We start from the raw sequence: 16211 nt of genomic DNA on the forward strand, positions 1-16211 counted from the left end.
GGTATAAGATGATACGTCGTTGTGGATTTGATTTGCATTTCCCTGATTATTAGCAATGTCAAGCACGTTTTCATGTATGTATTCACTATTTGCATGTCTTCTTTGGGAAAATACCTGTTCAAATCATCTTCCCATTTTAAACTGTTTTTGTAATTATTATTGTTATTTTTTTATTTCACGTTTTTATTCAAATTCTAGTTAGTTACCGTATATGGTAAAATTAGTTTCAGGGGTAGAATTTAGTGATTTATCACTTACATCTAACATCCAGTGCTCATCATAAGTGCCTTTCTTAATACCCATCATCCATTTAGCCCATTGCCTGCCCACCTTTCTCCATCAACCTTCAGTTTGTTCTCTATAGTTAAGAGTCTCTGGGGTACCTGGTTGGCTCAGTTGATTAGGCATCCAATTCTTGATTTTGACTCAGGTCATGATCTCATGGTTTGTGGAATTGAGCCCGCATCAGGCTCCATGCTTCAGTACGGAGCCTGCTTGGTATTCTCTCTCTCTTTCTGCCCCTCCCCTGCTCTCTTGCTCTATCTCTCATAACAAATAAACAAACTTTAAAAAAGAATCTCTTATGGTTTGTTAGTTTTGGAATTATTGAGTTGTATGAGTTACTTATATATTTTGGATGTTAACTCCTTATAAGATATGAGGTTTATGGGGCACCTGGATGACACAGTTGGTTGAGCGTCTGACTTCGACTCAGATCATGATCTGCTGGTTAGGTTTGTAAGCTCGAGCGCTGCATTGGGCTCTGTACTGACAGCTCAGAGCCTGGAGCCCACTTCAGATTCTGTGTCTCCCTCTCTCTCTGCCCCTCCCCCATTCATGCTCTGTCTCTCCAAAATGAATAAATGTTAAAAAAAATTTTTTAATAAAAAAGATATAAGGTTTACAAATATTTTCTCCCATTCTGTAGATTGCCTTTCTGTTTTTCTTTTTGATTGTTTCTTTTGTTGTGTAGAAAGATTTTCTTTTGTCATAACTCCTCTTATTGATTTTTGCTCTTGTTGCTTGTGATTTTGTTCTCATATCCAAAAAATCATTACCAAAACCAATGTCAGGGAGGTTTCCTTCATGTTTTCCTGTAGGAGTTTTATGATTTCATATCTGACATTTCAATCCTTAATCAACTTTGAGTTAATATTTTGTGAGTAGTATAAGATAGGCGTCAAATTTTACTTTTTTACATTTTGATGTCCACTTTTTCCAGTACTATTTATTGAATAGACTATCCTTTCCCCATTGGTCATTCTTTTAAAAAACTTAAATCCAGAATAGTTGACATACATTGTTTTATTAGTTTCTGGTATACAATTTAATTATTTGACAATTCTGTATATTACTCACTGCTCATTGTGATAAGTGTACTTTTAATCCCCTTCACCTATTTCACCAGTCCCCCACCTCCCCTCTGGTAAACATCAGTTTACTCTATAGTTAATAGTCTTTTTTTTTTTTTTTTGGTCTCTTTTTTCCCTTGTTCATTTATTTTGTTTCTTAAATTCCAATATGAGTGAAATTATATGGTATTTGTTTTTCTCTGACTGACTTATTTCACTTATTGTTATGCTCTCTAGATTAATCCATGTTGTTGCTAATAACATTTGTTTTTTTTTCTCATTTAGTTCTTTTTATGGCTGAGTAATATTCCATTGTATATACATACTACATCTCTTCATCCATTTTTTTATCAGTGGACATTTGGGCTGCTTCCATACTTTGGCTATTGTATATAATGCTGCTATAAACATAGGGATACACATATATTTTTGAATTAGTGTTTTTATTTTCTTCAGGTAAATTTGCAGTAGTGTAATTACTGGATCATAGGGTAGTTCTAGTTTTAATTTTTTTGAGGAACCTCCATACTGTTTTCCCTAATAGCTTCACCAGTTTGCATTCCCACCAACAGTGCGTGAGGGTTCCTTTTTCTCCATATCCTTGCCAATACTTGCTGTTTTTTGTGTTTTTGATTTTAGCCATTCTAACAGGCATGAGGTGATATCTCATTGTGGTTTTGATCTCCATGTCTCTAACAATGTGTGATGTTGACTATCTTTTCATGTGTCTGTTAGCCATCTGGATGTCTTCTTTGGAGAAATGTCTGTCCATATCTTCTGCCCGTTTTTAAATTGGATTGTTCACTTTTGGGTATGGGTGTTGAGTTTGATAAGTTCTTTATGTATTTTGCACGCTAACCCTTTATCAAATATGTCATTTGCAAGTATCTTCTCCCATTCCATAGGTTGTTTTCTAGTTTTGTTGATTGTTTCTTTCGCTATGCAGATGCTTTTTATTTATTTATTTTTAATTAAAACAATGTTTTAATGTTTATTTGGGGGGGTGAGAGAGAGAGAGAGAGAGAGAGAGAGAGAGAGAGAGAGAGAAGCAGGTTCCAGGCTCCAAGCTGTCAGCCCAGAGCCTGACATGGGGCTTGAACTCATGGACTGCAGGATCATGACCTGAACTGAAGTTAGACGTCCAACCAACTAAGTCACACAGGTGCCCGCAGAAGCTTTGTATTTTGATGCAGTCCCAAGAGTTTAGTTTTGCTTTTATTTCCCTTGCCTCAGGAGACATATCTAGAAAGAAGTTGCTATGGCCCATGTCAAATAAGATAACTGCTGGTGGTTTCCTCTAAGATTTTGATGGTTCCAAGTCTTACATTTAGGTCTCTAATTCATTTTGAAATAATTTTGTGTTTGGTGTAAGAAAGCGGTATGGTTTCATCCTTTTGCATGTTGCTGTCCAGTTTTCCCAACACCATTTGTTGAAGAGACTGTCTTTTTTCCGTTGGATATTCTTTCCTGCTTTGTGGAAGAATAGTTGTCTGTATAGGTGTGGGTCCATATCTGGGTTTTCTAGTCTGCTCTAATTTTCTATGTGTCTATTATTGTGCCAGTACCATGCTGTTGTGATCACTATAGCCTTGTATATAGCTTGAAGTCCAGAGTTGTGATGCCTCCAGCTTTGCTTTTCTTTTCATTGTTGCTTTGGCTATTTGGAGTCTTTTATGGTTCCATATAAATTTTAGGATCGTTTGTTCTAGCTCTGTGAAAAATGATGTTGGTATTTTGATAGGGATTGCATTAAATGTGTAGATTTCTTTGGGTAACTCAGACATTTTAGCAGTATTTTTCTTCCAACTCATGAGCAAGGAATGTCTTTCCATTTTTTGGTGTCATCTTCAATTTCTTTCATCAGTGTTTTATAGTTTTCAGAGTACAGGTCTTTCACCTCTTCGGTTCAACAACACAAACAACAGGTGTTGGTGAGGATATGGAGAAAGGGGAACCCTCTTGCACTGTTGGAGGGAATGCAAACTGGTGCAGCCTCTCTGGAAAGCAGTACAGAGATTCCTCAAAAAGTTAAAAATAGGACTATCCTGTTATCCACCAATTGCACTACTAAGTATTTACCCAAAGAATACAAAAATAATTCAAAGGGATACATGCACACTTAGCTTTATAGCAGCATGATCTACAATAGCCAAAGTGTGGAAACAGCCCACTGATTGATGAATGGATAAAGAAGATGTGGCATATATACACAATTGGAATATTACTCAGCCATAAAAAAGAATGAAATCTTGACATTTGCAATGATATGGATAGAGCTAGATAATATTATAGTAAGTGAAATAATCAATTTAGAGAAAGACAAATGCCATGTGATTTCACTCATGTGGAATTTAAGAATCAAAACAAATGAGCAAAAGGGGATAAAATAGAGAGTGGCAAACTAAGAAATAGATTCTTTTTTTATTAAAAATTTTTTTTAATGTTTTATTTATTTATTTTTGAGGCAGAAAGAGACAGAGCATGAGCAGGGGAGGGGCAGAGAGAGAGGGAGACATAGAATCTGAAGCAGGCTCCAGGCTCTGAGCTGTCAGCTCAGAGCCTGATGCGGGGCTCGAACTCACAAACTGCAAGATCATGACCTGAGACGAAGTCGGACACTTAACCGATTGAGCCACCCAGGCGCCCCAGAAATAGATTCTTAACTATAGAGAACAGACTGATGGCTATTGAGGAGAGGTGGGTGGGGGAATTTGTTAAATGCATGATGGATATTAAGGAGTGTACTTGTGGTGAGCAGTGAGTGTTATATGGAAATGTTGAATTACTACATTGTACACCTGAAACTAATATTACACTGTATGTTAACTAAATAAGACTTAAATAAAAACTTAAAAATACAGTGATACCTTAAGGATAAGAAAAAAAGTTTTAAAAAGTTCTTCAATGTACTATATGACATACTTTACTATTTATACTTAGGAATTAGACAAGACTGACTAAACTGATTTTCTCTGTGACTTCTACTGTGGACTCAAAACAATTTAATCCATTTTAAAGTTATTTAGTCCATTTTTAAGTCATTTGAAAACAGTGTAATCATCTGTGGGGCTTAGGCCTGGAATCAACCATGGCCTTTCCTGGCTGATAGACAACAAAAAGAAAAAAAGTATCTCATTCTCTTGAAACAGAAAGGAAAAAATGTGTGTGTGTGTGTGTGTGTGTGTGTGTGTGTGTGTGTGTGTACACATATATGTGTGTGTATATAAATGTATACACTATATATATACATGTGTATACATATATATACATATATATGTGTGTGTGTGTGTATACACTATTCTAAGACAAAATTATTTTGTTTTTAGACAATCCCATATCATGTAATTGAATAAAACTCTTGAAATACCCTTTGGGTAAGACTATTGCAATGAGTTACTTTAAAATACATATGGCAACAAAAGTCTAAAGATTAAAGTAGAGATATTTGACTATGTCTAGTCAACAGATAAACAACATTATGTTATGGAATAGTGCTTCTTTTTTTAGCTGGCATTATAATTGTCAAAATTAACTGAAATTTTCAAGCATCAATATTTTAAAATAAATTTTCCTGTCACCCTTAATTTGTGACCAGAAAATCACCTTGCATCATTATCAAAATATGAATATTTAAATAGAGGATATTCACATATTAGCCCACTACATTTTTATCCCTGTAAAACACATGAACTGGGATAGGCAGAGTAATGCCTCTTCCCAAACATGTTCACATTCTACACCTGGAACTATCACTATGTTTTCTTACATCGCAAAAAGTTTTTGCAGATGTGATGTTAAGATGAGGACATTGTTCTGGATTATCTGAGTGTGCCCAGTGTAATCACAGGGTTCGTAAGGAAACAGGAGGGCCAGAGATAGAGTCAGGGATTCTATTATGGAAGCAGATCAGAGCTATACAGGACCAGAGGCCAAGATCTGGGTGGCCTGTAGAAGCTGGAAAAGGCAAGGGAATTGATTTTTCCCTGAGAGCCTCCAGAATAAAAACAACCATGCTAACATCTTGACTTTACTCTAGTGAAACCTATTTCAGACTTATTATCTCTACAACTGCAAGATAATAAATTTGTGTTGTGTTGCTAAGGCCTGTGTGATCACTGTTCCACCCTGTGATCAGTATTGGACCTGGATAGTGGTCTACTATGTAGTTCAGCTTTTAAACCCTGTGGTTTGCTGTTTAGAGCAACATCTAAACAGCTTTGAGGTGAGCCCATGAGTTTATACACAAATTTATGGAGTCACTCTTCTGATCTCCCTTGCTCTCCATGACTCTCTGGGGCCTCTATTTCTGGTCCTTCCTTCTGAAAGCTGAGGTTTCAGTTTCTCTTTCCATGATGTTGTCTGTCTTTAGGACCAAGAAAACAGTTGACAGGTTTTTAGAAAGTAACAGAGATTTATTTCCAGTTTCAAGATATACTATAAAGCTGTAATAATCAAAGCAATATGATACTTGTGCAAAAATTTGACACAGATCAGTGGGACAGAATAGCACAGAAATAAACCCGCATTTATATAGTTAATCTGCAGCAAAGGAGGAAAGAGTATACAATGGACAAAAGACAGTCTCTTCAATAAACAGTCTGGGCAGTAACATGCAAAAGAATAAAATTAGGCTGGTTTCTTATACCATATACAAAAATAAACTTAAAATTGATTAGAGTATGGGATGCCTGGGTGGCTCAGTTGGTTAACCATCTGACTTTGGCTCAGGTCATGATCTCATGGCTTGTGAGTTTGAGCCCCACCTCAGGCTCTGCACTGATAGATAGACAACAGCCAATTTTCTGACAGTTTGACTGTCTGACAGTGCAGAGTCTGCTTGGGATTCTCTCTTTCTCTCTCTTTGCCCCTCCCCCCTCAAAATAAATAAATAAACTTTAAAAAATGGATTGAACACCTAAATGTGGGACTTGAAATCATAAAACTCCTAGAAGAAAACATAGGCAGTAATTACATATTTTCTTTTGATTTTCCATTTTAGTCAGTTGTTTGTATCACTACTGTCAATCCTGTCTTTTTGTTGTTGCTTTCCTTTGTTTTCCAGATAATGGTTGCTTTTTTTTTAGACATTGCAACTATAATATCCTTAACTGTTGTCTGCTAGCTTTGCCATAGTTTCTTCATTGAATAATATCCTTCATTATTATGTGTTGTAGGACTCATTCCTTAGGTCCTATATTCTACTTTTTCTGAACTAATCCCTTTGTCAATATCATTTAGTCTCATAATTTTAAATGTTGTTTACATGGCAACAATTTTCAAGTTTATAACTCCACTCTACATATTTCAAAGTACAGACTTCTACATCCAACTATATAGTAAACATTTCCACTGGAAGTGACAGATATACATCTATAACTTCATATATCTTGATTACACAGTTGATTTTTCTCTCACAAATCTGCTCTTCTCACAGTCTTCCATATTTGAACTGAACACAACTCTGTTACCTTCGTTGCTGAGGCATAAACTGTTGAGTCATTCCTGGCAAACTTTCTTTCAAATCTCAGGCCAAAACGAATATATACATTTCATGATAATAATACTTTATCTATCTTTTATCTATCTATCTATCTATCTATCTATCTATCTATCTATCTCTATATTGAGAGAGAGAGAGAGAACATCTTTTATATGCTAGTCATCTCTCTAGGCAATAGGTATACATCACTGAACAAAACAGACAAAAAAGCCAAACACTTGAGGGACAAGAAGGAGAGGCAAACAATAAATAAGAAAATGGTGAGTTATGTTTAATAAAGTGATAATAATTTATGTTTTGGCATAACAAAGTAGAACAGATTAAGATGATCAAGAATGTGTGGGGTATAGAAGTACATGTCACAATACTAAATAGCTAAATAGGATAAATAATTGCAGATCTTATTACAAAGTTAATTTTAAGCAAAAATTTGAAGTAGCTGAAAGAGTTGGCCAAGTGGTTTTTTTTGTTGTTGTTGTTGTTTTTGTTTTTTGTTTTTTTTTTTTGCGGGGGCGGGGGGGGGTTGGTGGGAAACATTACAGGCAGAGGGGAAAAGGGGGAAATCTAGAGGGAAAGCCATAAGGAAGATATGTTCTTGGTGTGTTCAAGGAACAGCAAGAAGACTGGTGTCATTAGAGCAGAAAAATAATGGTCATTAGTGCAGTAGTAAATGAGAACAGGATGTTAATGGGAGAACCAGACAATTTGAGCTTGGTTATAGTAAGGCTTTGCTTTGTACTCTGAGTGAAATGGGATCTAGGACTTTTCTTTTCAGGACAGGAGTGATATAGCTAATGTCAGTCTGGCTGCCATGTTAAAAATATAATGCTGAGAAGAAAGAGTAAAAGCAGAAAGATATGATAAGAGACTATATCAGTAATTCCAATGAGAAATTATGATGACTTTGACCATGTTGGTAGCACTTGGGAAAATAAAATAGTGAGATTCTTAGTATTTTTTTCAAATCTATGGAACTTGCAAGAATCAGACAATGAACATTCATTTATCCTTCATTTAAGTTTGTTAATTGTTAACACTTGCCACATTCTCTCTCTTGCTTGCTCTCTCTTGATTAAATATATATGTATTTATTATTTAAATATATAATAACTAAATATATATTTATTCTTTAATATATTTAATATAAATAATTAAATATATCTTTATTATTTAAATATATAATATTTATAAATATATAAATATATGTAAATATATTCAAATGTTAATCTCATTCAGAAACCCCCTCACAGATATACCTAGAATAATGTTTAACCAAATATGTGAGCACTCCATGGCCCAGTCAAATTGACACACAATGAGATTGTTAATTTTATAACAGAATTCATAATAGAAACTCTGTATAAGTAATGTCATAAATCTAACCTTTTCAAAATTGAGAAAATTTTCTCCAAAATGGTATAATCATAAAGAATGTGGAATGACCTTCAGTAATGAATATCAATTTACTCAACATAAGAAAACTCATACTGGTGGAAAATACATTGAAAGTAAGGAATATGAGAAGATGTTTAAATTTAATTCAGTCCTTACCAATATAGATAATAAAGATAGTAGAAAATTTATAAATGTAAAGAATGTGAGAATGTCATTATTTCTTTGGATAATTTAGTCATTACCAGAAAGTTCATACTGGTGAGAAATCCTGTGAGTATAAAGAATGTAGGAAGGTCGTTAGAGCTGAGTTCTTTTTGCAAACCAGCAAATTCAAACTGCTGATAAGGGTTATGAATAATAGCCATGTGGGAAAGCCTTTACTGTGTGTGGACAAGTTACTTAACATCCAGAATTTACACTAATGTGAAACCTGATGAATGTAAGATATGTGGAATGATGTTTCTACTTAATTCAGTCCTTACTAAATATTAGAGAATTCATACTGGTGAGATTTTTTTTTTTTTTATGAATAGGAGAAACAAAATAAAGCTGTCACTGTATATGGACAATTTTTTCAATTAAAGAATTCTTACAGGTGATAAATCATAGGAATATAAAGAATGTGGGAAGGTCTTTAGGCCTGACTGAGTTCTTTTTTCAATCCAGAGAACTCATACTGGTGATACATTTTATGAATGTAAGGACTGAGGAAAGACTTTACTGTGTGTGGATAAGTTACTCAACATCAGATAATGTAAACAGATGAGAAATCACAGGAATATGAAGAATGTGGGAAGGTCTTTAGACCTAATTCAGTTTTTTCTTCCTGTCAGAGAATTCATACTGATTATAATCTTTATGAATGTAAGAAATGTGGGACAGCTTTTATTGTGTATGGGGAAGTTACTCAATTCAGAGAATTCATACTGGTGAGATAACTGGTTAGTGTAAGAAATGTGGAAAGATATTTAGACCTTATTTACTTTTTATTATAATATAGAGGATTCATACTGCTGAAAACCTTTATGAATGTAAGAAATTTAATAAAGTTTTTACTGTGTAGACAACTAACTCAACATCAGATTATTAATATTGGTGAAAAAAACCAACAACCCTATGAATGTAATAAAAGTGGGAAAACCAGGGGCGCCTGGGTGGCTCAGTCGGTTGAGCGTCCGACTTCAGCTCAGGTCACTATCTCGTGGTCCATGAGTTCGAGCCCCGCGTCGGGCTCTGGACTGACGGCTCAGAGCCTGGAGTCTGCTTCTGATTCTGTGTTTCCCTCTCTCTCTGCCCCTCCCCCGTTCATGCTCTGTCTCTGTCTGTTTCAAAAATAAATAAATGTTAAAAAAAAAAGTGGGAAAACCATTATTATGCAAAAACGGGTTACTTAAGAATAGAGTATTAATATTGGTAAAAGGTTCTTTGAATTAAAGGGATGTGGGAAAGCTTTTAGCTATAATCCAAAACTTAATATGTGTTGGTTAATTTATACTGGGATGAATTATGAATGTAGGGAATGTAAGAAAGCCTATGGTCAAGGAAGGCACCCTAACCTGCAAAGGAGAATTCATACTGTGAAAACCACATAAATATAAAATATTGTGGAGAGGCCTTAAGTCATGGCTATAAAATTACTCAACTTCAGAGGATTCATATTAAGAAAATTTCTGAATGCAAGATACGTGATAAGAGCTATCCAATGCCATGCTTTCTTTAATTGGTATGAGGAGTCTTCCACCTTGAAATTGAACTTTAAAATTGCCTCACTAAATAATTCCTTAGCTAAAACAAATTAAAAGTACGAGAAACTTAAAACTGCCTCATTTGTAGATCCACAAAAACCTGTTCTACTCCTTTACTGATCTCCTCCTCTTCCCCTACCCCTCTCCACCTCCAGGACCATGTTTAACTTTCATCGATCTTTTTAAATGTTTTTATTTATTTTTGAGAGAGAGAGACAGAGCAAGTGGGGGAGAGGCAGAGAGAGAGAGAGAGAGAGAGAGAGAGAGAGAGAGAGAGACAGAGACAGAGAGAGAGAGAGAGAGAAAAGGAGACACAGAATCCAAAGGAAGCTCCAGGCAAGCAGGGCTTGAACTCTCGAGCTGTGAGATCATGACCTGAGCAAAAGCTGGACACTTACCTGACTGAGCCACCCAGGTGCCCCTAGCTTTCATTGATTTCTTAAATTTACTCCTCCTCCTCCTTTTTCTTAACTTCAAAAACCACCTTAATGCATCTTAAATTGATACTTCCTTTTGAGGAATACCTCAGCATATAGTTATGCTTATATCTCTGTGCTATTATTTGGACCTTCCATATCCCAAAATGAAAAGAGAAAAGTGTCTTTCAAGATGATAATTAAAAAATATATTATAAAGTTTTTTTTTTCCCTCTTAAAAGAGAGAGAGTGAGCATGAGCAGGGGAATGAGGCAGATGGAGAGGGAGAATCCCAAGCAGGTTCCATACTCAGTGTGGAGTCTGAGGTGGGCCTCCATCTCATGACTTCAGCTGAAATCAAGACTTGGTTGCTCAACTGATTGAGCCACCCAGACATCCAAAGCTTTTGTCTTTTTTTCATGTAGAACGTTACATTAATTGATTTTCAGATGACAAAACAACTTTGCATTACCAGGGTAAATCACCATTAGTCATGATGCATGATCCTTTTTAAACATTGCTGGATTCACTGTACTAGTATTTTGTTGAGTATTTTGTTCTGTAGTCATAAGAGACAGTTGTTTGTAGGGCTTTTTCCTCATGGTGTCTTTGTCTTATTTTGGTATCAATGGCTTCATAGAATGAACGAAGAAGTGTTCCATCCTTTATGTTTTAGACCAGGTTTGTGAATAATTTGTATTCTTTTTTTTTTTTTTTTTTTTTTTTTTTTACTTTTTTGTTGTTTATTATGTACTACATTGAAAGACTGCATAACCTAGAAAGGGTAGATGAGCATAACCACGTTATTTTTCATCAATCAGGAAAAGGCTTCCTTAATTGATACCCTCCAAACCCTTTGAAAAATGGGCAACCATTTTTTCTTTGCCCCCATTAGTGAACCTGTGGATGTGCACAATGGCTATGTGGGGGATGAGCAAGCACATGGCCATGATGCAGATCCTGGGCAGAATCTTGAACCAAATTGCGCCATGGTTTCCAGGGCCAAACACTTCCTTCCTGGACCCCTAAAGGTGACTCAGCCTTGTCCCCTTCCCTGTAGGCTTTATTAATTCTTCTTTAGATGACTATCTGGTTCTGGGCTTTTCTTGTGGGTGGTTTTTAAATTATTATTACTAATCTAATATCTTCATTTAAAATTTTTTAATGTTTATTTTTGAAAGAGAGAGACCATGTGTGAGTGGGGGAGGGGCAGAGAGAGAGGGAGACACTGAATATGCAGCAGGCTCCAGGCTCTGGCTGTCAGCCCAGAACCTAATGTGGGGCTTGAACTCAAGAACCGCAAGATCATGGTCTGAGCTGAAGTCAGATGCTCAACTGACTGAGCCATTCAGGTGCCCCAATATCTACATTTGTTGTAAGTTAATTCAGATTTTTATATTTATTCTTGACTTTTGATAGGTTGTGTCTTTCTAGGAATTTTCCCATTTCATCTCCATTACCTATTTTGTTGGCCTACCATTGTTCATAGTATAACCTATCATTCTTTTTCCTTTTTTTATTTCTACATTTCATTTCTGATTTCAGTAATTTGATTAGTCTCTCTTCTTTTTCTTGGTCATTCAAGCTAAAGGTTTGTCAATGTTATTGATCTTTATAAAGAGCTAGCATTTGGTTTCATTGATATTTATTATTTTTTTATTCTCTTGTTCAACAATATCTACTCTAATCTTTTATTATTTCTTTCCTTCTGATTGCTTCTGTTTGCTCTTCTTTTTTTCTTTCATTGTCTTAAGGTGGAATTTTCATTTATTGATTTAAGATCTTGCCTCTTTTTGAGTCAAAGAATTTATGGTTATAATTACCAATAAGTACTTGTCTTCCCTAAGTTATGGTATATTATGCTATATTTTTATTTACTTCAGACTACTTTCTTATTTTTCTTGAGATTTCTTCTGTTACCCATTGATTATTTAGTAGTGTATTGTTTACTTTTTACACATCTTTTGCATTTCCCAAATTTCTTTCTGTTATTAATTTTACATTTCCATGAAAGAGGAACATCCTTTTATGAGTTCATTCCTTTTAAATAGATTGAGGCTTAATTTATAGACCAGCATATGGTCTCACCGAGAGAATGTTCTACGTGTACTTGAAAAGAGCTTATTCTGATGTTGTTGGGTGGAGTTGTTTGTAGAATTCTGTTAGATTTAGTTTGTATAGACTGCTCTTCGAGTCTTCTATTTCCCTGTTGATCTTCTGCGTAGTTGTTTTATACCATATTGATAGTGGAGTATTGAAGTCTTTGTCCATTGCTGAATTGTTTATTTCTCCCCTCAATTATGTCAGCCTTTGCTTCATATATGCATGGCCTCTGTTGTTAGGTGGATATATGCTTATAATTCATAACATAATTTTTATAATAGAAAACATAATTCTTTAGTTTTAGTAACATTTTTGCTTTAAAGTCTATTTTATCTGATATAAGTATAGCCACTATAATTTCTTCTTGGTTACTGTTTGCTTGATTTATCTTTCCCCTACTCTTTCAATCTATTTGTATCTTTGAGTCTAAAGTATATCTCCTGTACGCGGCATACGATTTGGATCATGTTTTTAAAAATCAATTCTGCTAATTGCTGAATGGAGAATTTGAATGGAGAATTTAACCCATTTACTTTTAGAATAATGGTATGCTGACAAGGAAACATTTATCTCTACCACTTTGCTATTTATTTTGTATATATCATATAGTTTTTTAAATTTTGGTTTCTCATTTACTCCATTACCACTTTCGTTTGTGTTTAGTTGACTTTTGTAGTCGTATGTATTAATTGCCTTCTCATTTCCTTTTTTGTTTTTCTATAGGTATTGTCTCTGAGAGTATGAGATTATATATAATATTCTGAAGTGGTGACAATCTCGTTTTGATTGATATCAAGTTAACCTCAATTACTTACAAGAGCTCTTCTTCTGTGTGCCTCTATCTCCCCTGCTTTATATTTTGATATACACATTTCATTTTCATATATTGTGTGCTTAATAAGATATTAAAATTATTTTTATGCATTTGTCTTTTAAATTATGTAGAAAACAAAAGGTGGACTTACTATCCAAAATAACAATAATATTGACTTTTATATATGGTCATTATTTCCATTAGCTGGATCTTCATTCAAATTCAACGTTTACTGCCTACCATCCTTTGATTTCAATCTGAAATACTATATTTGGCATTTCTTGTAGGCCATGTTTAGTGGTAATGAACTCCCCTGGTTTTATCTTCGAATGTCTTCCATTCCCCCTCAATTTTGAAGGATAGTTTTGCCGGATAGAGAATTTTGGGAGACAGAGTTTTCTTTCAAAATTGTAAATATATTATCCCACTATTTTCTGGTTTCCAGGATTTCTGGTAAGAAGTCAGGTGATAATTTTATTGAGCATCACATGCTGAGTAGCTTCTTTTTGCTCCATTCAAGATTCTTTCTTTGTCTTTGAACAGTTTGACTATACTGTACCTTAGTGTGTGTTTCTTTTGGTTTCCATTTGGAGTTCGTTGAGTTTCTTGGATTTGTAGATACATGTCTTCCATCAAATCTGAGCTACTTTTGCCTATTATTTTTTCTTTTAAAATTTATTTTGAATTTTAATTTCAGTATAGTTAACCTATAGTGTTATATTAATTTCAGGTGTATAATACATTGATTCAACAATTGGACATATTACTAAGTGCTCATCAGTATAAGTGTACTCTTAATCCCCTTCACCTATTTCACCCATCTCCCCACCCACCTCCCCTCTGGTAACCACCTGTTGTTGTCTATAGTCAAGACTCTGTTTTATGGTTTGTCTCTTTTTTTCCCCTTTGTTTCTCTTTTTAAAGTTTATTTATATCACCTCACGCCAGTCCGAGTGGCCAAAATGAACAAATCAGGAGACTATAGATACTGGAGAGGATGTGGAGAAACGGGAACCCTCTTGCACTGTTGGTGGGAATGCAAATTGGTGCAGCTGCTCTGGAAAGCAGTGTGGAGGTTCCTCAGAAAATTAAAAATAGACCTACCCTATGACCCAGCAATAGCACTGCTAGGAATTTATCCAAGGGATACAGGAGTACAGATGCATAGGGCCACTTGTACCCCAATGTTCATAGCAGCACTCTCAACAATAGCCAAATTATGGAAAGAGCCTAAATGTCCATCAACTGATGAAAGGATAAAGAAATTGTGGTTTATATACACAATGGAATACTACGTGGCAATGAGAAAAAATGAAATATGGCCTTTTGTAGCAACGTGGATGGAACTGGAGAGTGTGATGCTAAGTGATATAAGCCATACAGAGAAAGACAGATACCATATGGTTTCACACTTATGTGGATCCTGAGAAACTTAACAGGAACCCATGGGGGAGGGGAAGGAAAAAAAAAAGAGGTTAGAGTGGGAGAGAGCCAAAGCATAAGAGACTGTTAAAAACTGAGAACAAACTGAGGGTTGATGGGGGGTGGGAGGGAGGAGAGGGGGGGTGATGGGTATTGAAGAGGGCACCTTTTGGGATGAGCACTGGGTGTTGTATGGAAACCAATTTGACAATAAATTTCATATATAAAATAAAATAAAATAAAATAAAATAAAATAAATAAAAAAAAATAAAGTTTATTTATTTATTTTGAGAGAGGCATAGACAGCATGAGTAGGGAAAGGGGCAGAAAGAGAAGGAGAGATAGAGAGAACCCCAAGCAGGCTCCACACTGCCATCACAGAGCCCACATGGGGCTTGAACCCATGAAACTGTGAGATTATGTATGACCTGAACCTAAACCAAGAGTCAGATGCTTAACTGACCAAACCACCCAGGTGCCCCTGTTTTGTTTCATAAATTCCACATACAAATGAAATCATATGGTATTTGTCTTTCTCTGACTGACTTATTTCACTTACCATTATACTCTTTAGCTCCATTCATGTTGTTGCAAATGATAAGATTTCCTTTTTTATGGCTAAAAAATATTCCTATATTATAAATATAATATATTATAAATATTCCTATATTATAAATATAATATTCATATATATTATAAATATAATATTTAAATATATTTGTATATATTCATATATAATATTCATATATGTTCATATAATATTCATATATTCAAATATAATGTTCATATATATTCATAAATATATTCATATAATATTCACATATAAATATACTATTCATATAATATTCATATAATATTCATATAAATATTGAATTCCTTGACTAATTTTTTATAGAAATATTTATTTTTACTGCTTTTGTGTTTCCTACCTTTATACTGTCACTTTTGGTCTCTCCATCAGGATGTTTGTTTTCTTCTCCAGATTAGGGAAATTTTCAGCTATTATTTCTTCAAATAAATTTTTCCCCCCTTCTCTCTCTCTTCTTCTGGTACTCCTATAATGCAAATATTGTTACATTTGATGGAGTCACTGAGTTCCCTAAGTCCATTCTCATTTTGCATAATTGTTCTTTCTCTCTTTGTTCAGCTTCATTACTTTGTCTTCTAGATCATTATTTCTTTCCTCTACTTCTTCCATCCTGCTTTTCTTTGTATCAAGTGTGTTTCTAATCTCATTTATTGTACTCTTCATCTCTGATTCTTTTTTTTTTAACTTTTTAAAAATCTCTGTGGTAATGTTCTCACTAATGTCTTCCATTTTTCCTCAAGTCCAGTGAGTATCATTATGATTGTTGCTTTAAATTCTCCATTGGGCATGTTACTTTTATCTTCCTCACTTAGATCTCTGAGTGTGGCCTTGTCTTGTTCTTTCATTTGGGATAAATCCCTGTCTTCTCATTTCAT

This window comes from Felis catus, chromosome A1, assembly GCF_018350175.1.
Source record: "Felis catus isolate Fca126 chromosome A1, F.catus_Fca126_mat1.0, whole genome shotgun sequence".
NCBI lineage: Eukaryota > Metazoa > Chordata > Mammalia > Carnivora > Felidae > Felis > Felis catus.